At 45.5% G+C, this 24,620-nt stretch overlaps 2 pseudogenes; one reads left to right on the top strand and one right to left on the bottom strand.

Moving 5' to 3' along the window:
- Window positions 1–18,323: 18,323 nt before the first annotated feature.
- Window positions 18,324–21,069, top strand: LOC119283858 (annotated as a pseudogene).
- Window positions 21,070–21,219: 150 nt separating this feature from the next.
- LOC119283857 lies at window positions 21,220–23,580 on the bottom strand (annotated as a pseudogene).
- Window positions 23,581–24,620: the final 1,040 nt, after the last annotated feature.

Below are 24,620 nucleotides of genomic sequence, written 5' to 3'. Positions count from 1 at the left end.
TCTTCATCCTGCATAATATACCACGGAAAAGAATATAGTGAGGATAACTACAGGTAATGATCGATCAATGAGCAGTACAGCTAGCTTGAGACTTGGATTACAGAAAGAAATCACTTACAGACAATACAAACCGACGATGGATTTGTTGAGTGCGTCTTGATGGAATAACTGAAATAGTTCTGAATACTCAATAGATAGAGCTAGCTTATGGAAGTAATACTCTTCCTTGACTTTCACCATGAGGCCCTCTCGATTGCTACTCTTGGCAATTTTCATGTACCAATCATGCAATTGATACATTCTCGTTGGGAGGTTCTTGACCTCCTCTGGCCTTACCAAAGGTTGGCCGCGGGCATATTTCTATTTTACCTCCTTCTCTTTAAGCTTAGGCATGCACTCAATCTCGAGGAGTTGTCCAACTGTGATGCCGAGCATTTCAGCGTTCCGTCTATGCTCCTCGGTTATTACCAGCTGACTGGCGCCGGTACTCTCATGTGTTGGTACAACAAGTGGGGGGATCGATTGCGCCGCCTGTTCTCCTAGCTGGGGAACAGTTTTTCCGCATTTTTGGCCAGCTTCTCACTACTAGGGAAAAGCCTAGCAACAGCGCAGGTTTTAGGCCTATCAGTAGCGCGGGCAGGAGCGCTACTGATAAGGCGCTATAGCTAATGCTTAGCAATAGCACGTCTGGATCCACAGTACTGCTAGATTGACTTAGTAGTAGCGCTTCTTCAGAACCGCGCTACTGGTAATTAGTAGTAGCGCTTCTCCTTTCCCGCGCTACTACTATTATTTAGTATTTTATTTCTTTTTAATTTCATGTTTTATTCATACACCTTTACACAAGTTTTCATACAACAGGAATTTACAGATTGTTTTTACATCATAATGAGTTATTACATCACGAGGTGAAAGAACCGTGGACTAGTTTCAAGTGGATGTCCATCCACTTGAAACTAATCCGCGGTTCTTTCACCCAATGATATAATAATATCATCATCATCATCATCATATCATTAACAACTTATCATCATAATACATCATTGTCATATAACACCTCCTCAAGATCATCATTTTCATCAATGATATCACATAGCAAATTGGTCACTAGTCATAATCACAAGTACTCCTCATTATAAACTCTAACACATTACCACATAATAAACATATTGTACCTCATAGGACCTACTACATTCGATTAAGACCTACTACATTTTCTAAGGTAAAATAGAAAAAAACAAGATAGCCCCTAACTCTCCATTATGAAGAATGGAGATTAGCCTGTATCTAATTCTTGCCTTTCGCTGAATGTTACTTCCAAGAACCTCCTTGCAAATGTCCATACATTTCTTCCATTCTTTGATGATCATGTGTTCACCGGTTTTAGAAATCCGATATGCACAGGTGAGCTCCCTAGATTTACCTGGCAGTATGTTCAGAACTGAGAGGCGACCATTCAGAGACATCAGATGAGGCACACAATCCATCGGGAGTTTCTGTAGAAAAACATAATAATAACTTCGTAGTTAGCAATGATGTACTAGTTTTAGAAGGATGCAAAAGATGCACGGATGTCGTAATAGTAAAAAATATTACCAGGGTATCTCCAAAGAAGTTACCGTGGTTCAACACATGCACTAGTGGCACGTATTCACCATAATTTGGAGGAGTTCGATAATAGTTATTGTAATTCTCAAGAAGAGTACAAAATGCGACCAGATGATTTTTCTCCTTATACGTTAATTCGACGCCATCGGTATAGTGGGTTTTATCTACCATCTTCCGCACAGTCTTTGAAGAATCAAAATAAGCTGTCAATGGAAATAAGCTATCAAATATTTTGAAATAAACAATATAAATTAGTTAATAACTATGTTTGAGAAACTCACATAGCGGTACAATCGGAAGCGTATCAACAAGGACCCAAATGTCCATATTGTCTTGCTCGATGTCAGGATCACCAAGATCCATGGTGACAATAATACCCTCATAAAAACCATACATTTTGCAAAGTGCTTCCCAATTTTGGCAACCAAAATGGGATACGCTCTGAGCATTGCACATATTTACTTCAAAATCCATATCATGATGGGTCCTTAGGTGTATTTTCTTTGTTTCGAAATTTTCATGGTCTTCAAAACCCATCATCTCCAAGACATGGCGTCTTGCATGGCATGGGATAAGCTAGTCGAATTGTAAAATATGAAAATTAGACGTTGAAATAGTTGAAGTCATGCTTAATTACGAAAAAAACACTTGTCGTTGTTGCGTACCGTTTCACAATCGAAGGTCTCCTCGAGCTTAATGCTGAAGCGCCGATCTTCGTCCAGCTGAACGAACCTGTCGCACATACCTCGATCATCGTGGCACCAGCTACACTCCCCCGGGAGACTGTCGTCGTCCGAGTACGAAATTTCCTACGTTCATAATTCGAAGATTAAACTTGTACATATTCTAGCACAAGTCATGCCAGAATCACGAAAAAACCAGGCATGACCTTTGCTAAAAAAGGACATATCAAGCGCCTGAAATTTGCCGGAACGGAAATTAATCAACACTCCGGCAAAACATAGGCCACTCGGAGATGTAAACTGAACAAGAACGGCCACTTGGGCAACCACATATCCTATTTGAGCAACAACACAAGATATACAAGGATATTTGGCTAGTCTCACCTCAATGTCGGAGGGGGTCGGTGCCTGGGAGGACGGCGGGGATGTCGGAGGGGGTCGGTGACGGGGACGACGGCGGGGATGTCGGAGGGGGTCGGTGACGGGGACAACGGTGGTCACCTGAAACCATATAAGTTATCACTAATACATCCCGAATAATTGCTTAAACTAAAAAATAACGACAAATATGACATGTTCAACTAGTTTTATTAATTAAACTAGTTCTTACTAAACATAAACTTACTATAAATAGAAAAAAACTTGTTCTTTCTAAAAATAAAGTAGTTCAACTAGTTATATTAATTATCTTACTAAAAATACATTAGTTCTATTAATTCAACTAGTTCAACTAGTTTATTAATTTACTTAGTAAACTAGTTCAACTACAACTACTATTAATCATACTGCCCTAGTTAACTAGTACCATCACTACTAGTAATTAACATCTACTACTACTAAATATCTTGTACTAACTAAGCAACATCTAGTACTAGCTATGAACCCTAAATTAACATCTACAACTACTAAATCTAGTACTAACTAGTGGCAGGGGGTGGAGGGCGACGGAGAGGTAGCTAGGGGCGGCAAGGTCGAGGGCGGTGGGAGGAGGGCTGCCGGTGGAGGAGGGAGGAGGGGCGGCCGCAGGCGGAGGGAGGAGGGCGGCGGAGGAGGAGGGAGGGACGGCCGCAGGTGGAGGGAGGATGTGCGAGGAGGAGGGAGGAGGGACGGAAGGAGGGGAGTACCTCGGCGGACGGACGAAGGCGGCGGCGGCGGCGACGCACGACGACGGTTATCGGCACGGGGGGGGCGAGAGTGAGAGTGTGAGAGAGGGCCGGTCATGCGCGTGGGAAAAAGGTAGGGATGGTTGTAGCGCGTTTGCCAAAACACGCTACAGCTAATCTGAATAGCAGTAGCGCTTTGCACATAAGCTGCTACTGCTAAGTGTAACTATACAAAAAATACGTCAATACAAAAATACATTGGCCATCAATGATCTTTTTGTGTACAATCTGAATTATCAATATGAGTCCTCTCCGGTAGGAACCGGAGAGGACTCATATTGCGGCCCCAAATTTTACACATAGAGTTCAGTGAAGACCAACTGGTTGTGGTAGTTTCAGAAATAACATATTTAAGGTGGTAAACACCCTGTTCACGGAACGAGGTGGGACTAAACTTGTGGGTTGATCTTAGCAGTAGAGGTTTTCCTATAAGCGCGCTGCTGCTAACTCCTATAGCAGTAGCGCGGTTTGTGGTGGATGCGCTACTGCTATTTTCCTGTCAGCAGCGCGTTTCGCTAACACGCGCTGCTGCTAAATAGCAGTAGCGTGGTATTTTGGGGAGCACTGCTGGTAAGATTCTGTGTATAGGCTTTTCCCCAGTAGTGTCTTGGCTCGAGCTCGAGCTCGACCCCTGTTGTCGTGCTCGATGTGCCTTCCTGATTTGGCGCGCATAGTGTGAGTCAACAGGCTTGGGAGCTGGTGGTCGCGCCATACGAATAAAGTGGTCAATCTTCTCCTCGGGCACTTTCTCCCTTGGCGGCGGTGCTGGTTTTGGTGCGAAATGGGCCTCCACTTGGGCCTTCACTATGGCATCGTTTTGCTCCTTGGTCATGTCGTAAGGCCTCTATGGAAGAGGCGCGAGGCTTTTTGGACCATATTGAAATCGCTTGCCTCCGCCTGTACCTCCTGTACTACCTTGACCTGTAGCACTACGCACCATAGCTGCGGCGGCTCTCTTTCGCGATTGCTGAGGCAGCGGAGACGGCTGACACAGTGTCGGACTTGGAGGAGGAGTGGCACGCATTGGTGGACTTGGAGGAGGAGGAGTGGCCTTTGGCTGGGTTGAAGGAGGAGGAGTGGCCTCACGTCGCGTTGGCTGAGTTGAAGCAGGAGGAGTGGCCTCACGCGTTGGCTGAGTTAAAGCAGGAGGAGTGGCCTCACGCCTTGGAGGAGCGTGAGTCGTCTGCTCCTCGTCACCTCCTGGAATTTCAAGCTCTAGCTGACGCGGTGTCGGTGGCCTTGGAAAGATGAGGCAATCCTTTCTCCATAGGATGATACGATGTATGGCCTCTCCCAGTGTGTGCTCCTCGTCACCTCCAGGAATGTCAAGCTGTAGCCCTGAATAATGGTCCGCCATCTCATCAACCACGACACGAGCATAGCCGTCTGGAATCGTTTCGCAATGGTAGGTTGCTCCGGGGCGATTTGTATAAGCAACGGCGTCCGCCACCTTCACGGATATGTTCTTTACTTTGAAGTGTAGGTCACAGTTAGTGTTCTCCTTGATGTCATCCATAGGGTATCTATCCAGCAGTGCGTCGCGTGGGGTGGAACCCACGCTGCTTCTCAGATGGATGGGAAGGTGCTATCCAATGCTGGATCATGCGCTAGCTGCGGCTGCTGCTGAGACCCCCTTTCCTGGCTAAGCGAGTCGACCTGCTCCTGCTGCCTCTGGAATTTGACTGCCAAGTCCGCGTGCGCTGATTCTAGGCCTTGAAGCCGTTCTGCTTCCTTCTTCCTCTGCTCGTCCTCCAGCTTCTTCTTCTTCTCCTCCTCCATCTTCCTTCTCGCACGACTTCTGTAGTCGGCGTTCCACTCAGAAAAGCCCTCATACCACGAAATAATGCCCTTGCCTCGTGTTCTTCCTGGGTGTTCAGGATTTCCCAGGGCGCACATAAGCTCGTCGTTCTCTCTGTTGGGCGTGAACACCCCCGTTCGAGCTTCTTCTATTGCTTCAACTAACTTTTCATCGGCTCCTTTAAGACTTGCCTTCTTCGAAACCAAGCCTGTCTTCTGGTCCAAGGCCCCCCATGCGCATAGAACCAAGTTCTGCACCTTGGGGGCCAGCTCAATGTAACTGGAGTGACCTGTGCAGCCAGCATCTGTTGCTCAGACTTATCCCACTTAGGCATTGCCATCGCATAGCCACCTGGCCCCAGCCTATGGAATTGCTCCTCTTTGCGGCATTGGCGTTGTTTTTTTTGGACAGGTCCTTAAATAATTCTGATTCCTTGAATTTCACAAAATAGTCCCAGTGTTCTCTTTGGTTCTCCAGTGTTCCCTTGAATTCTGGAGTCTTCTTTCCTGCTTTTTTGTACTCCTTCCATACAGTTTTCTTGTGGTTGTTGAATTCAATTGCCATCTTCCTAAGAGCAGCGTCCTTGACTTTCTCCACATTTGCAGCTGTGAAATGTTCCATGAGATCTTCCAAAAGCATTTTTTGCTCTGTCATCGACAAAAGTAAGATGTGGACGGGGCTTTGATGGAATTTTCCATTCTTGAAGAGAGATCGGGAGTTTGTCATTCACAAGAACTCCGCACTGACGAACGAACTTGTTTGCAATGTTCTTACGCGCTATTGGTACGCCATTAGTGTTGATGTCATCGATGTTGTACTTTACGCCCTGCTTCAACTTTTTTCCCTTGCCTCGCACTCTGCCTGTAGAAGATTTTCTCGATCCGGAGGGCTGAAAAGAAGAAAGATCGATTTGTTAATATACCTTCAAATCATTTAAAACATGTGATGATCACCAGATGCCTTCTTATATAAATATACCTCGCCGGTCTCGGTTTTATCAAGATCAACATTTTCTTCGTCATCATAATCATGAATTTTGTCATCATCATAATTCATAATTTCTTCGCCATCATAATCCATGACTTCATCAACTCGGTCATCGCGATCGAATATCATATCATCACCCTCCCTGGTATTGTTCAGATATTGGGAGCCGTCATCTTCTTCATTTCGATTATCTGGCGCGCGAGGGGAGCGTATGATATCGAACATGGCCTCTTCTCCCTCTCTACCGGTATTGTCCGCCATAGCTTTTATTTAACAAATCCAAAAGAAATATAAAACAATTTATTATTCAAATTACAATATGCATGCATGCAATCTTAATAAGAGGAAATCCTCAATCATAGTACATAATATGCATCGTCTTGAATAATATATAATCTAGAATACATCATCTCAAATATTATATATCGAATACATCACTACCTAGCTAGCTAATAAAGATCGAATACTACAGAATAATATAGACCACTCGCAGTTCCTGATGCACGGGCGGTGGACACCCAAAGAGAAGGAACCATCAGATGATCATAGCTCCGGTCATCTTCCCAAAGACCCTGCCAGGTATTGGAGAACCTGACGTCCATAGCAGCCATGTAGCGACAGACATGCTCGTCCTCCTCCCTGACACGGCGACGCACCACCTCCGGCGAGGCCGGCTCCCTCCGCGCCGAAAGTGGCCCACGAGAACGCCACCAAAGGAGCTCAGGGTCGACGACAGGACCCGGGTTCCTCACCAAGTGGTGAGCCCCTGAAGGAAGCACCTCCCAGTGCCAGCCCGGCGGAGCCCAGTCCCGGACATGGGTCCTCTGAAGCAGGACATCGTCGCGAACGGGTCGACGACGAGGATGGGGCCGGGTATCATCGAGAATAAATACTATACGCCACAAAAGTAACATTTTTTAAATGATTGGATTGTGATTTCTTATATGCAAATTCTAAATTTGTATAACTAAAATTATAAGAAACTAAAAACTAAAATTTCTATAAAATTTCTAACATTTCTATAACAATTAGAAAGTAATCTAATTCATCTAGTTAAAATTAACATTTCTAAAATTTCAAAATTTCTATAACATTTCTAACATTTCTATATAGCTAGCTAATTCTATATGCAAATTCTATATTTCATCTAACATTAATATATATATAGCTAATTCTATATGCAAATTCTATGACATTAATCTAATCTAATTAATTAATTCATCTAAAACCTCTGTATAAAAAACAGAAAAACAGAAAAAACTAAAAACTAAAAACAGAAAACATCTATGTGTGTGTGTGTGTGTGGGGGGGCTTGGGGCGACCAGGGTTCTCACGGCGGGGCGATGGGCCGGGGCGCGGTGAGGCAATGGGGGGCGGCGACGGGCGCGGCGACGTCGACGGGGCGGCGACGTCGACAGGGCGGCAGCGAGACGGCGATGACGGGGACAACATCGATGGGCTGGGGCGTCGATGGGGACGGTGGCGGCGGCGACGACGACGGGGCGGCGGCGAGATGGCGATGATGGGCCGGGGCGTCGACGGGGACGGTGGCGATGGCGACAGGGCGACGGCGCGGGACGGGGCGGCTGCGATGTTGAAGGAGAGAGGAGAAGTGAGATGGAACTGAACTGAAATTTTCATAAGTGTTGTTTATATAGGAGGGGCCTTTAATACCGTTTGGATCCATGAACCGGTACTAAAGGTCTGTTTTGGCCAGGACAAGCGGCGGGAAGGCGCACCCCTTTAGTACCCGGTGGTGGCTCCAACTGGTACTAAAGCCCCCCCCCCTTTAGTACCGGTTGGAGCCACGACCCGGTATTAAAGGGGGTGCGCTGGCTCCAGGCGGTGCGCAAGTTTAGTCCCACCTCGCTAGTCGAGGAGCAACGGAGGCCAGTTTATAAGCCCCAGCGTGGGCACTGCATTGAGCTCCTCTCCAATGCAGGCCTTCTGGGCCTACCTATTCTACTCTGCCCTGTTAGGCCTACTGGGCTAGTGGGCCTACATCCTAGCCCAGCTACAGTTTGGGTTTCTAGTCGTACGCAGGCCGCTGTGGCCCTGTAGGTGGTTTTTCTTTTAGTTTTGTGTCAACAAAAATTTAGTTTTTATTTTTATTTATTTATTTCTGAATATTTTTTCTTTAGGTACAAAAAGTTACAAACTTTCTATTAGTGTGAGTAGTTTTCAAATACCAAAACACATAAGTATCCTAACAATTACAAAGATTCCCTTCAGTTTGTTCGAAGCGGCACTTTCCAGATATATAAGTCTGGAAAGTCACAACAGAAGAAAGTGATGACGGTGAAGCCTATCACATGCCAGTGTGGGATCTTTGGGTGTGAAACTTTTTCTTGGCGTGTGTCCCTTTGCGCTGTAACCATGGACAATCTTCATCATTTAACTGGATGCTCGGATCAATATTCACTTTGAATGGAGCAATTTCATCAAACTTTTCATAATCTTTTGACATGTCTGTCTTGTCATCCACTCCCATAATGTTTCTTTTCCCTGAAAGAACTATGTGGTGCTTTGGCTCATCGTATGATCCATTCGCTTCCTTATCTTTCTTTTTCTTGGCCTGGTAGACATGTCTTTCACAAAAAAAACCTGTGCCACATCAATGGCTAGGACGAATGGTTCGTCTGCATACGCAAGATTGTTGAGATCCACTGTTGTCATTCCGTAATGCGGGTCTTCCATTACCCCGCCTCGTGTCATATTGACCCATTTGCACCAAAACAAAGGGACCTTCAAAACACCTCCGTAGTTAAGTTCCCATATGTCCTCTATGTAACCATAATATGTTTCCTTTCCCGTGTTGGTTGTTGCATCAAAGTGGACACCACTATTTTGGTTGGTGCTCTTCTTATCTTGGGCGATCGTGTAAAATGTATTCCCATTTATCTCGTACCCTTTGAAAGTCATTATATTCGAAGATGGTAACTGGGACAGTGAGTACATGTCATCTTCAATATCGCCATCATGCATGGCACATTTCTGCAACAAACCGGTGAAAGTCCTCGTTTGTTCATGTGTAATCCAGTCGCCAGACTGCTCCGGGTGTTTGGAGTGTAGAAAATTCTTGTGTTCCTCCATATACGGAGCCACCAAGGCGGAATTCTATAGAACTGTGTAGTGTGCTTTAGTGAGAGAATGCCCGTCCATACATATTATTTGATCCCTTCCTAGCGTGCCTTTTACGTCCAGTCTGCCCTTATGACGTGATTCAGGAACACCAATCGGCTTAAGGTCAGGAAGAAAGTCAATACAAAACTCAATGACCTCCTCATTTTCATGGCCCTTCGAGATGCCTCCTTCTGGCCTAGCATGGTTATGAACACATTTCTTCAAGGCTCCCATGAACCTCTCAAATGGGAACATATTGTGTAGAAATAGAGGACCCAAAACGTTAATCTCTTCGCAAAGGTGAACTAGGACGTGCGTCATGATGTTGAAGAAGGATGGTGGGAACACCAACTCGAAACTGACAAAACATTGCACCAAATCATTCTGTAACCTTGGTATGATTTCTGGATCGATTACCTTATGAGAGATTGCATTGAGGAATGCACATAGCTTCACAATGGCTAATCGAACATTTTCTGGTAGAAGCCCCCTCAATGCGAAGCAGTTGCGTCATAATCATGTGGCAGTCATGAGACTTTAGGTTCTGGAACTTTTTCTCTGCCATATTTATTATTCCCTTTATATTCGACGAGAAGCCATACGGCACCTTCATACTGAGCAGGCATTCGAAGAAGATTTCCTTCTCTTCTTTGATAAGAGCGTAGCTGGCCTGACCCTGATGTATGCCGTCATTTCCGTGCATACGTTGCTAGTCCTCCCGTGCCTCTGGTGTATCTTTTTTCTTCCCATACACGCCCAAGAAGCCAAGCAGGGTCACGCAAAGATTCTTCGTCACGTGCATCACGTCGATTGTGGAGCGGACCTCTAGATCTTTCCAATATGGTAGGTCCCAAAATATAGATTTTTTCTACCACATGGGTGCGCGTCCGTCAGCGTCCTTCGGAACAGGTTGTCCGTCAGGACCATTTCCAAAGATTACCTGCAAATCCTTGACCATATCATGTAGATCAGCACCAGTACGGTGGCGAGGCTTCGTCCGATGATCCGCCTCACCTTTGAAATGCTTGCCTTTCTTTCTTACGGGATGCCTGCTCGGAAGAAATCGACGATGTCCCAGCTACACATTCTTCCTACAACTATCCAAATATATACTGGCGGTATCATCCAAACAATGCGTGCATCGGCGGTATCCCTTGTTTTTCTGTCTTGAAAGGTTACTGAGAGCAGGCCAATCATTGATGGTCACGAACAGCAACGCCTTTAGGTCAAATTCGTCATGTTTGTGCTCATCCCACGCACGTACACCTTTTCCATTCCACAACTGTAATAGTTCTTCAACTAATGGGCTTAGGTACACATCAATGTCGTTGCTGGGTTGCTTAGGGCCTCGGATGAGCACTGGCATCATAATGAACTTCCGCTTCATGCACAAAGGAGGAAGGTTATACAAACATAGAGTCACATGCCACGTGCTATGGTTGCTGCTCTGCTCCCCAAAAGTATTAATGCCATCTGCGCTTAGAACAAACCATACGTTCCTTGGGTCACCTGCAAACTCCTCCCTGTACTTTCTCTCGATTTTTCTCCACTGCGACCCGTCAACGGGTACTCTCAACTTTCCATCTTTCTTACGGTCTTCTCCGTTCCACCGCATCGCCTTCGCATGCTCTTTGTTTTGGAACAAACTGTTCAACCGTGGTATTATAGGAGCATACCACATCACCTTTGCAGGAATCTTCTTCCTGGTGCGCTCGCCCTCGACATCATCAGGGTCATCGCGGCTAATCTTATAGCGCAATGCACCGCATATCGGGCACATGTTCAAATCCTCGTACTCATCGCGGTAGAGGATGCAGTCATTAGGGCATGCATGTATCTTATGCCCCTCTAAACCTAGAGGGCAGACGGCCTTCTTCGCTTCGTACGTACTCTCGGGTAATTCGTTTTCCTTTGGAAGCATATTCTTTATCATTACCAGCAACTTTCCAAATCCCTTGTCAGATAGACCATTCTCTGCCTTCCATTGCAGCAATTCCAGTGTGGTGCCCAGATTTTTCTTGTCACCTTCACAATTCGGGTACAACAATTTCTTGTGATCCTCTAACATGCGCTGCAACTTCTTCTCCTTTTCACTTGCGCAGTTTCTCTTTGCATCGGCAATGGCCCGACCTAGATCATCAGCGGGCTCATCAGATGCCTCTTCTTCAGCTTCTTCCCGCATGGCCGGCTCAGCTTCTTCCCCCATTGTTGTATCATCATATTCAGGGAACCTATGGCCAGGATAGCTATCGTCATCCGCTTCTTCTTCATTGTCTTCCATCATAACCCCTCTTTCTCCATTCTTGGTCCAAACATTATAGCGGGGCATGAAAACGGACTTAAACAGGTGGACATGAATGGTTCTTGAGTTAGAGTAATTGTGACCATTCTTACAGCCAGCACATGGACAAGGCATAAAACCATCCGCCCACTTGTTTGCCTGAGCCGCAATCAGAAAAGTATGCACGCCATCAAAGAACTGGGGAGAGCATCGGTCATCGTACATCCATTGCCGGTACATCTTCATTACACACCACCGAATAGACCAAATTAATACAAGTCCATACATAAAGTTCATATACAACACTTAAATGCAACATACAAATAACTCTCTAGCTAAAGAATTTAAATGCAACAACAAATGGGATCAAGATCGCAACTAAGGTAACAATTGATACAACAACATAATGATACCAAGCCACACTATCAATGGCATATTTTCTAATCTTTCTAATCTTCAACCACATTTTCTCCATCTTGATCTTGTGATCATCGACGACATCAGCAACATGCAACTCCAATTCCATCTTCTCCCCCTCAATTATTTTCAATTTTTCTTTCAAATACTCGTTTTCTCTTTCAACTAAATTTAACCTCTCGACAATAGGGTCGGTTGGAATTTTCGATTCACGTACCTCCTAGATAAAAATATCTATGTCAACTTCATGGGCACAATTTTTCATAAACACGAAATGCAACAAATAGTTTTAAAAGAGAATATACCACATCCGAATCATAACATAGACGAGGGCCGATGGGGACGGATATCAAAACCATGGCACTATGTATAACAAACAACGTACGGGTAGATAATTATACAAGTAACTATATATCTAAATCACACAAACATGATTTTTTTATATAAAAAAGATAAGAACAAGAGGCTCACCACAAGGTGGTGCGGACGATCGACGGTGGTTACGACGGAGACGGGAAGGCACTAAGTAAACCACACCTACATATGCAAACTAAGAGTTATTTTAAGCTCAAATTGAATATAAATCAATATACTACCACATATAATTCCTCCCAAATTACTAAAACCCACAAATTAATCACTATATAAAGTATTGCAAGAGCTAATCTAGCAATGAGAGATGAAAGGACAAAGTTGCTAACCTTTGTGATCACTTGAATGGATGGGGGCCTTCAAATCTTGACAAAATTTGGGCAAAATGTGTGATGAGCTCGAGGGGAGAAGAGGAAGAACAGAGAGGAGAGGAGAGGGGAAAGGGGGAAGAACAGAGCGAGCTGGACAAAGGGTTTATATGCAGGATGACCTATAGTACCAGTTCGTGGCATGAACCGGTACTAAAGGTGCTGGACTAGCCCTAGTCTGACAGCATCCTGCCACTACGCCCTTTAGTACCGGTTCATGGCATGAACCGGTGCTAAAGGTTTGCCATGAACCGGTACCAAAGGGAGCGGCCCACCTAGCCGTTGGAACCGGCAGTATTGGTCACATTAGTGTCGGCTCAGTTTCAAACCGGGACTAATGCTCTGCACATTAGACCCTTTTTCTACTAGTGTTGGTGGAAGAGTAAAGGATTCCTTTCCCTTCCCTTCCAATTCAGCCTAGGGCCTGTCAAAGCCCATGTTCCCCATGTGGGCCCTCGTGGGCCCTCTAGGGGTCGTCATCTCATCATGGTCCTTCACATTTTTCTTTCAAAATAAAAACTTTCCAAAGATAGATCCGGACTTTCAGAAATCCTGTTATACCTTTATGGAATTCCCAGAACTCTTCTAGAACTATTCAAAACAATTTTGGAACTATCCAAAACTCTTTTAGTGAACTTTTAACTCATTTCTCATTAATTTCTCCGGTAATTAGGACAAGAACTCGTTAAGTGTGTGGCTCTACAGGTTCAGAAATAAGTGGACATGACCTAAAACCCCTTTCGGTCAATACGGGATCTCAACACCCTTATTAACTCACGCATATTTACGAAGTTCTCGAGCGAACCTTTGTTTACGAATACCATTCCCTTTGCTCTGTGATACAATTATGAAACCCGAGGCGAGATTATCATTATTCCCGTGATCAACTCCTCGATCACTATACCAGTTATTCTTGTTATTGTTTCATTCTCTTTATCATGTCCGTGTTCTGGTATCTCATGGTCATAATCAAAAGTGTCTGACCAGAAGATAATGACACTGTAACACTGAGTGGGCCTGAAGAGTATCTCAGTTATCGTGAGAGAAGCAAATCCCAGTCTTGAACTATTACTACAAGACATACTTTTCCGATATACCCGGGAGTCGCCTTTATTGACATCCATTTATGGAGGGACATGTGGTAAACCCTAAAGTAACCATCTGGTATGTTGGTATGTAATATTGTCATGGTCTAAGGAATAATTCAAACATGAAAACTTAATATGAAGTACCTAGAACATAAAAACGATGGAAAAAAAGACATGCTCAAATTATTCAAGATGATTCTCAAATTCTCAATTATTCTACGACCTGTTTGCAATTTCTCAAGATAATTCTCAAATTCTCAAATTCTCAAAAAAGATATGCGCAAATTATTCAAGATAATTCTCAAATTATTCAAGATAATTCTCAAATTCTCAAATTCTCAAAAAAGATATGCTCAAATTATTCTATGGCCTGTTCACAATTTTTTAGAATCCTCAAATTCGAAAAGGAAAAAAAGATATGCTCAAGTTTCAGTTTTTTTTTAATTTTCATTAAATCTGGTCAAATTGTGGTCAAACTATGGAAAAAAAGATATGCTCAAATTATTCAAGAAATATGCTCAAATTATTCAGGAAATATTAGTGTTAATAAATAAATATTTTAGTTTTTTTGACTTTTTGTCAAACTGTGGTCAAACTATGGTCAAACTACTTATTCAAGAAATATTTCGGTTACTAAATAATGATTATTTTTTATAATAATAGTTTCAAACAAAAACGGTGAAACATGTGACTTCATGCTCAAGCTAAATTTCTGAGGGTAATAGGATTGACAGCTTACTATTATTAGGTAAACAACACGTGCAGACTTGAAAACTAGGGGGAATAGAACTCGGAAGTTAAACGTGCTCAGGCTGGAGTAGTGAGAGGATGGGTGACCGACTGGGAAGTTAGACGATTTGGAATGATGAGGGGTAATTAGAGCAATGATGAGCGGTGATTAGATACAAAATCGTCAAATAATTCAGAAATTTGAAAATCAAGAAAAAAATTCAATTTTTTTTTCAAGAAAATAAGTAAAAAATAAAAAAAAAATCCTTTAGTACCGGTTGGTGTTACCAACCGGTACTAAAGGTCCCCCAGTCCACCGCACGGGCTCATGCCACGTGGTGGGCCTTTAGCCCCGATTCATGCAGAACCGGTAGGGGGGGACCTTTAGTCCCCACCCTTTAGTGCCGGTTACAGAACCGGGACTAAAGGCCCTTACGAACCGGGGCTATAGCCCGCTTCTGCACTAGTGCTTGTAAGCAGATGGCAACTCTCTTTTACCCGAGTTGACATGTGTTTTTGCATGATACATGGCAACTGCCGTAGCATGCACGTAACAGATGTCAACTCTTTCTTTTACATGGCAACTGCCCTAGCGTGCTTGTGATCACATGGCAATTCTCTCATTTCCCCAAACATGTTTTTTTGCCATGCCTTTTTGTAGTGCTACATGGCAACTGCCTAGTATTGGTGGGTGACAACTCTTAAAGTTTTGAAATCATGGCAAGTGCAGTAGATCAGACCATACATGGCAACTGCAGTTGAGCAACCATGGCAACTGTAGTTGTTCGACATGGCAACCGAAGTTCAGCGACATGGCAACTGCAGTTAAATAAACATGGACGAGGGTGTGGACCCTGGCAACTGCGGGACGCGCGGTAACTGTCACGCGGGCGTGCGGGACCACGAGGTACGAGGCCTGACGTATGGGGCGTGTGGGCGTTATCTATTTCGCCCACACGCACGTGTGTGAGAGGGATCGGGAGGGGAAAAAAGAGGTGTGTGGGCATTACTTTTTTTGCCCACACGTAGGTGTGTGGGCTGTTCCTCTTATACACCACATAAATTGTGTGGGCAGACCCCCTAACGCCCACACGTGTGGCACTTATCGGCGTCCAAAAAATATAGGAATAGTAAAGTGAGGATTGCCAAAGTTTAAATTCGTCACAGTACATTTTATTAGCAACAAGCTCTGAATCATGAAAGTAAATTTGGAACCAGACTAATTTTGAATTAACTACATCCAAAATGCTTGAGCTTCAAAAAAATTATTGAAAATGTTCTCTAATACAAAAATATTCTCGAATGTTAATTTTTTTCTAAAACAGAACAGGAATTCTTGAATTTTTAAAATAAGATCGATTTTTTTTCTGAAATTCAAAAAAAAAATCACGCATTTGGTAAGGTTCTTGAGTTAATAACTGAACATTTGCCAAAGTTTGAGTACATTAAAAAACAAAGATAAGAAAATAAAAACTAGAAAATGGAAAAAGGAAAGGAAAAGGGTAAAAGACAATAGAGAAAAAGGAAATAGAAAAATAGAAAAGAAAATAAAACAGTCTAAAACATTCTAGAAGGTTCCTAAAACCAGAAAAATTACAGTTGCAGTCTTCTCACTAACTAGCTAAATGCGCCTGCCCAGTTGGTCGCTTGCCTGGCTAAATTTGTGTGATAGCCCAACTATTTATCGCGCTAAGCGACAAATAGGATTTGCCCCCCTTAAACTTGTCATGGCCATAAAAGTTTGGACGTACAGAAATTTTTGGACCAGCCTGGGAGCGAACTATGCCCACCTACGACTCCCTGTATAAAAAACCCCGAAGATTGCCCTTGAATTCTTGTGTAAGTTATCTTTACCTTGTCGCCCTGAAAAAGTTCAATCAAATTTTATCCCAAGCCAGTTGAATTTCATCTAAAACTTTAAATTTATTTGGTTATTTCATCCAAATTTTCCAAATTCATCGATTTCAGAGGCCTCTGATTTTTATTCCTTTTGGGTTTAAACCCCGAAACTTGCTAGAGACAGAGATGATGGATGCCCACCCAGGATCTCCAAATTGATACAATATCGAGGAAAAAAATAGGAACGGTAAAGTGAGGATTGCCAAAGTTGAAATTCGTCACAGTACATTTTATTAGCAACAAGCTCTGAATTCATGAAGGTAAATTTGGAACCAGACTAATTTTGAATTAACTACATCCAAAATGCTTGAGCTTCAAAAAATTTATTGTACCTAGACACGCTGTAAGAGCGAGCGCGCTGGCGAGCCGTGACCACGGGCTCACCTTCCTCGCCACGCTCCACACAAAAAGAGGTCAGCCGGAGAAGACAGGTTTCGGCGTCAACCAACTGAACCAAGCACTTGTCTTGGTCGTTCACCTTGGGTCTCAGACGCTCCATGAGACAGTACTCGCTACCGCCGCCTTCGGGAGATGACATGGGCACGAGCTTGGTGTCGACGTGGCTCCAGCCAGCCGCGTCGTCCTCCTTGAGACAGAACAGCTTCTCCCTGCCGTCCTTCCACTCTGAGGGAGCACTCAAGACATTGCCGGCGCAGAGGTAGCCATCATTGACGGCGTCGAGACCGACCCACGCGTCGAGACCATGGTCGTAGTGGGCGTGGCCGACTACGGGCATCCGCCAGTCGCCAAGGCACGTCCACTTGTGACTTGTCGTGCTGAAAGAGAAGGTCTTGCGAGTGGCCTTGTTCACGTCCCGGTCCCAGCGCCAAGCGGAAACCAAGATCTCATGGTCGTGCGGGGCCGTTCCTAGCGGGGCGCGCACCGCATGCGCCAAGATGTTATCGGCGTCGAAGGGGAGCATCAGAAGATTCTCAGTGCAACTCCAACGCCACTGCGACGAAGCCGACACCGGCTGCCAATTCCAGAGCTTGTCCTCGTCTCCTCCGGCTGCATGGGCGGTGAGGCAGTGCAAGCCCGATGCAAAAATGGTTTTGCCGTGGCCAACGTACTTGTAGTATCTCTCAAACCCACATGACTCGAACAAATACAGTCTGTCGCCGACTGTAATGGCTGCCGTGCAGCCGCAGCCGTCAAGGAGGCTTTTCGGGAGGTAAGGCGAGACGACCTGCGCCGCCGTCTTGGTGTCATAGATGAGGACGCCGCCGACGCTGACCTCTGGCCATTCCACGTCTCTGGTGATGCTGGTAGATGTGGCAACAATGCTGCTGCCAACCGCGGCGAACTGCACATCGTCGCGGACAGTGGGAAGCGCCACGCGGAGGACCGGAGGCTCCGGTAGGCGCCCCGTGCTGCCGTCAAGATCGTCGTCGTTGGCGAGGTCCAGCTTGTGGATGCCGTGTCCGTCGCTGTGGTCGTCCAGAACCACGTATAGATGCCGCTTCGCCGCCGCCGCCAGATGCTGCCGGTTGGCCTTGGCGAGCAGATCGCCATTGGAGTTGGAGTTGGAGGTGTATCCTCGTGAGCCGATCAGGTCATCTCTGCCGAGAGCGGCTGTCAGCTGGCTCACACCGTGGCGGAAAGGGCGGCGACGGGAGAGAAGGAGGTGTCGAGGCTGACCGAGGAACGATCGCCAAGCCCACATCGTGTATCGGCGGCGGCCTGAGGTTAGGGTTGGGAAAGATCCTACCTGTAATCGATGGTACATATGCTACGCACTTTTTTTTGTTTTTTTTTTGCGGGTGTACGCACTTTTATTTGCGAGTACAGTTAATTTCTAAACCGTGCGATGGGCACTTTTTTTCAGGTACCGTGCAATGTACACTTTTTTTTGTGAGATGGGTAGTTCTTTTTTTTGTTTCTAAAATCAACAAAAAGATTTTGTTAGAAATACATAAAAAAATTAGTATCAACAAAAATAAAAAAATGACAGAAATATCTTAAAAATTGGTTCTATTGAAGGTTTGGATTTAGCGATTACATAGTAGAGTCCGATTCCGCTCTAAATGATGGTTACATGACCAATATTTTGCTAGTCAAATTTTGACTATTAGTTCGACTAGAAAATCAGCCAGCGCGCGGGCTCGGTGCTGATGCGGCGACATGAGAGGTTGTCTTGCAGAGATGGAGGCCGGTGATGCCGTCGTAGGAGAGGAGGACGCGAGTGACGCCGTCGAGGGAATTGAGGCCTTGATGATATATATGAGAGATGGCGGGGCGAGGAGGGGCCGGCCAATGCCGTGGAGGGGAGAGGAGGATGCAGTGATGCCGTCAAGGGAAGGGAGGTGGCATGGACATGATCGGACGGGCTCCGCCAGTAGCATGGAGGAGAGATGGCGGGGAGAGGGTCAAGAGACAGCGTGGAGTGACAAAGGAACGATGTGGGCATGGCGATCACTAGTAGAAAATGGATTGACGGCTCGATCGATAGTATGCTATGCTACGCACTTTTTTGTGAGTACAATTTTTTAATAGAAAAATTACTATGTAAGCCCTATTACTTTTTTTCACGGTAATACGTGTCATAAGTATTATAGTACAAGTCACCTAACTGACCTGACAAAACTGAAAAGACAGCAGAAATCTAGCCTTTGCATAAAGGAACAACAACCAAAAGGTAAAATTACAATCAAAACTGAAAAAACCTCTGAACTTGACACCAACGCCCGTCACCTGCCTCTGGAACCACCACAGCAGCCACCAAAAGAAAAAAAATGATGGATCATCTTCGCACCCGAGCTCGTAGCGGCTCCATAGCTGATATGCAGCTTTGCGGACCTCAAAGGTGGCTCACCAAAGGCAAAACCATTACCGTTGAACGAATCAGACCGGGGCAACACCCCGGACACGCCATCAAACTCCAGATCTGGCACACCCACACGACTAGAACGCCGGAGGAGAAAACCACATCCGCCTTTCATGAACCGTGAACCCAGCACACGATCCACCATATTTCAGAAGCCGCCGATGAAGACCACAATTTGCATCCGCTCCTGGACTACCTCCCAAGCTCCACGCCAGCTCTGGAGCAAACGTCGTCGCAACAGCGGAGCCCGAGGACACAGGTTGACCACAAGGATGTCGCTGCCGCCACGCCATGTTTGCTTGAACAGACTGATTTCCAAATCCATCCCCAACCATAGGACTGATCTCCTCGTTGGAGTAGGATCCGAAGAAAGTTTATTCAATGTTGCCATCGCCGCCGCCGAAGCCAAGACGATGAATGGCCTAAAATCCTAATCTACGAGAGAAAACACGATCCACACGCGTGGATCCGGCGACCCCCCTCACCACCGACGACCGAGGCCGCCAGCGGAGGGGAGCCGCCGGACGGCGGCAGGGAAGACTCCTCGCGGAGAGATCGCCTTTTCTTTCCTCTGGTGGAAGAAAGAAAAGCGGACGCCTACTACTCCTATGTAAATAAGCACTTAGGATTTTGCCAATTTTTGTATATACTCCTCCGTCCTAAAATACGTCTTAAAATAAGTGTCTCAATTTTTGCCAATTTTTGTATATACTACTCCTGCTAGGGTTGCACACCTACGGACCTTCCATAGCTAGTTCCTTCCGATCAAGGCGACGAGAAGTACGTCCCCTAGCTAGCTCATCCACGAAGACGACGTCTACTCCGCGCCACCCGGAGACCTCATCGAGAACCGTGCCCACGCGCCTGGCTCCAACAAGGACGACGGGAAAGGAGGCGTGTGGTACTTCTTCTCACCGGTCCGTCGTCACAAGACCAAAGGTGGCCGCAGCAGGAGGCGACAGCGCGTCGTCGACCACGACGAGGGTTACAACTGGCACTCGGAGAAGAGCGAGCCCGTGCTAGACACTCATGGTAAACGGGTCGGCCTGATCGACCATCTTTCCTTTGGGATCAAGAGGCCTGGAGCAGCTAGAACCAGGGTTGGGTGGTGCTATGCAAGATCTACGTCTCACCCCACAAGAGGGAGATTACCTACGCGTCGGTAATCAACGCCCCCGGTTCCAAGAGGAAGAGGAAGGCGGCCGCCGAGGTCCAACATCCAGAGGCTCCACGTCCCAAAACCCCACGCCGCCAAGAAATGACCATCCAAGAAGAAGAAGAAGCCGGCGGGACGCTTCGGGAGTTCGAGCGTTCGTTCATGTCCGACCAAGACGACGAGATGTTGCCCCCTGGAGTAGTGGACGACGGCAGCGTGGATCCAGGCGGGTTTTTCACCGACATGCTTCTAGAATTAGGACTGACGCTCCAAGGAAATACTAAGGCGGCCGAGCATGGCAGCGACTGTACATTGGAGGACTCCTTAGCCGGCGAACATGGCGTCGAGACGGTGGAGGAGGATGACGGCAGCTTCCAATGCACATGGGAGGAGCTGTTCGGCGACGACATGGAAGTGGCATGCCCTGCCCCGACGACGGCGTGCCCTGCCCCGACATGGAGTGTCCGTGTGTGTGACGGAAAGTGCGGAATTTGCATCCGAGTGTGCGTGTATGTCTTGTTGATTGCACATTGTTGATGAACAAGCCATCCATATGTGCAGCAGATCAAGTAATTGATATTCTTTTGTCATATATTCATATTAGACTATGTAATGATTAGTGATACAATTGCTCTGTTCCTAAGCGTGAAATAAATACTTGACGAATCAAAAACAAAATCTGGTGAGATCGGTGCAAGTACTTTGCTGCAAGAACACCTAGCTCTAAGCATTTTGTTCATCGAAAAGTGTAACCATTACCTTTGTTTTCTTAACAGACCTAATCCCAGCCATTTCCATTAGTCCTCATAAAGGATATACATCTTCCCAGCATACAAAGGTATCGAGGAAATGAGAAAGGAAAGAAATGGGTTTAAAGAACTAACAAGAAACCCACCGTGCATTGACGGCGTCCACGCGGCACCTAACCACTAGCCTAACAAGTTCAAAAGAGCCAACATCTAGCAATTCAGTAGCAAAAGAACGCAAACTAACAATATATGACCGCTAAAACGTTCGTGAAGGCAACAATGGAAGTTCGATGTAGCAGTGTGAACATCTTGAGCAGCAGCACAAATCATAATCAGTTAATAACATTGTCTAAAAGCATGGCCACCCAATGTTTCAAAGGCCTCAACTTTCCCATCTTTCTTAGACTCGCCCATCTTTCTTCGTGAGATATATGTTCGATCCATCATCTTAGCCTGATCTTTCCAAACCCTAGCCTGCAAGCCAGCAGCATACAATGCGGGTGGTCCAATTGTTGGTTTGTCGACCACATCCCTACCTCCTCGGTCTCCCGAGAATATCGATCCGTCCTCCCTAGATCTTGAACTGGCGAGGGAGACCATGGCAAGGAAGGCCAGCAAGGTCCGAGTGGTGGACCGGTGGTGTCGTGGCAGCATCGCGTGCTAGTGCCATTTGAAAACTCGTATCAAGCACCCTAGTGTAGTGCTAATCGGACTGTTTTTTTTTGTTACAACAACCACAAAAGTTATATCTACGGCATCGTCGACGGGGACGGCGACCACCAACACAAGCATCTTCCTCCCTTTTTCAACAAACACCATTCACCCCTCTAGCAGACCTTTCCATCCTAGTTTCCCTACATCATTCATCTTTCAATCCATTGCCCTTTGATTATCTGTGTGGCTTCTCTGTCAGTGTGTTGTTTTCTAATATATGTGGAACACAGCGAATTTGTTTGTTTCCTAGAAAATGGATATAACAAGGAAGTTTGACAAAAATATCATGTGCACTACAATTTGACATAAGGCATTTGATATATCAAGCAGGTCCATCGATGTTCATAGAACTCATGACCCGTAGCTAGTCAGAAATGATTTTTTTCTCTTACAACACAAAGAAGTCATTAGACATGACTTAAACATAGTATAAAGTCTTGTCAAGTTCATCCTGTGTGGCTCTGTTGCAGCCTAAAGTTCAACAGCCCACCTATCTGCATTAATTTAGTATAAAAACAATGCCATGCTAATAAGATAAGCTCAAGGCCATTTCCAACAACAGGAAGGAGGTTAAGATTAATGATAAAATGGTCCGGTTATCAAGCCATATGGTGAACATTAATTGCACTGTATCAAGGAAGAACACACGTATTTCCAAATAGTGCCGAGGGTAAGTACTCTAATTCTAATTTTAATGGTATTCTCATATTTGATTGACCCCGGTACTAATAGTTATCATGAGAAACGATTGCACCCTTTTAAACGACGGCAACATGAGAGATGCCATCTGATTTGTTATTAGTGCGGTTTACCTGTCATAAATTCAGAGAAACATCAATTAGATCGTAGGACTGTGTTGCAAAATGAACAGGAACCGGCGCACTAAACATCTGTAAAATCAGGCCTGCTCATGAGAGCTTAGCGATAATACATCAAATCTTCCCAGTACCAATATGTAACCACGACATCAGTTTTTTTTCATGGCTATGTGTTCCAAACTGAAAATTGAGACAACCCATATAATGCACAAGGAACCAGAGGAGAACACATGGAGCATCTACCATTGGGGGCCAACAAATCTGACCAGGTCTCTTCGCGCACCTCTCCAGGGTCTCCGGCAGCGACAAGTTCGAACTGCCCCCACTTCCGTCTTCGTAGCCCGCCGCCTGCTCGGCAGTCTCACAGTCCAACTCGTAGTTGGTGCCGAGATCGAAGTGCGTCTCGTCGAGCTCGAGCACGAGCACGAGCCCCTCGCCCTGGTCGAGCTGCCTCATACACGTCACTGGTGTTCTGGAACCCACCAAGCCTACGGACATCGCGGTGTACCCAGTGATGCTATACTCGTCGAAGATGAGTTGGGCGATGGGGGAATCGACCCCGCCAAGATAGGCAGGGCCATTGACACAGGCGAGGGCGAGGGCTGGGTCGAGGGGCTCCTCAACCCCTTCGACGTGGCTGAAGTCGGCATGGATGCGCGTGCGGCGCTTGAGCGCGAGGACGTCACGGGAGCGGGCACGATCATCAAGGCCGTAGAGGCGAACGCGTAGGTCGTCGGTGGTGGCGGCGAGGGGGTGCGTGGGGCGTCGAAGAAGAGGTTCCGCTGGGCGTCGTTGTGGAGCATGCGATGTGTGGCAGATGAGTCCCAGCACACGGTCGAGGCTCGGGCGGATTTTTTTTTTGTGCGTGCAGGAGAGAACGCGAGAAAATCAGTCGTGATGGTAGAAACGGGAGGTGAGATTGGTGGGGCGAGGTGCTCGCATGGTTATGAAGGAATAGTTATTTTTGCGATGTAGATTATGACAGTGATTGATTTTGGAGTAATTATGTATGCGATGGAGATTATGACCGCGATTAATTCTAGAGTAATTGGTATGTGATGGAGATTACCATCCTTATTTATACGAACGTCCCCCCATCCTTTCATTTGAACTTATTCTGTTACCAAAACTCAGCAGATTTGAGATTGACTGCCGACCATGATCTGATTTATTCCCGTTTTGACTTTTATTGCATTACCAAAGATTGATAACCGGCTTAGACCAGTGGGAGGGAAGATTTGTATAGATAGATAAAAACCAGTGGTACGGGGTGGTGGGAGGTGAGACTAAATAAAATCAGACGAAAATAAAACAGGAGTACCAGGTTACCAACTGCTCCATTGGTGCTAAAACATTTATTTCCAACACCCCTACAACTACAAATAATACATATCATTGACACTCTGGATTTTCCTTTCTGTTCTTCGAGCTAGATAATATATCCCACAGAGGGTAATATGTCAAAGCCCCAGAGGAAGCACACTATGTACACAAGCGGCTGGTCAAATTCTTGGCTTGCATATAAATCTGTAGAATAAATGGATGTATTGGAATAATCAATAATAAAAAAGGGCATATTGGATTTGAACGAGTATTACAAAATGTGTTCTCGTAGATGTTGTTATCCATGATGGTCCTAAACATGCCAATCTATATCTTTTAGACAAGATTAATAAAGCCGAAATATTGCCCTTTAATTCTTGTGTCAGTTATCTTTACCTTGTATCGCCCTAAAAAATTCAATCAAACTTTATATGAAGCCAGTTGAATTTCATCTAAAACTTTAAATTTTATTTGCTTATTTCGTCTGAATTTTCCATATTCATCGATTTCAGAGGCCTCT

The sequence above is a fragment of the Triticum dicoccoides genome, chromosome 4A (assembly GCF_002162155.2).
Source record: "Triticum dicoccoides isolate Atlit2015 ecotype Zavitan chromosome 4A, WEW_v2.0, whole genome shotgun sequence".
Taxonomy (NCBI): Eukaryota; Viridiplantae; Streptophyta; class Magnoliopsida; order Poales; family Poaceae; genus Triticum; species Triticum dicoccoides.
Note: the sequence above shows the minus strand (reverse complement) of the source record. Positions and strands in the feature narration are given on the sequence as shown.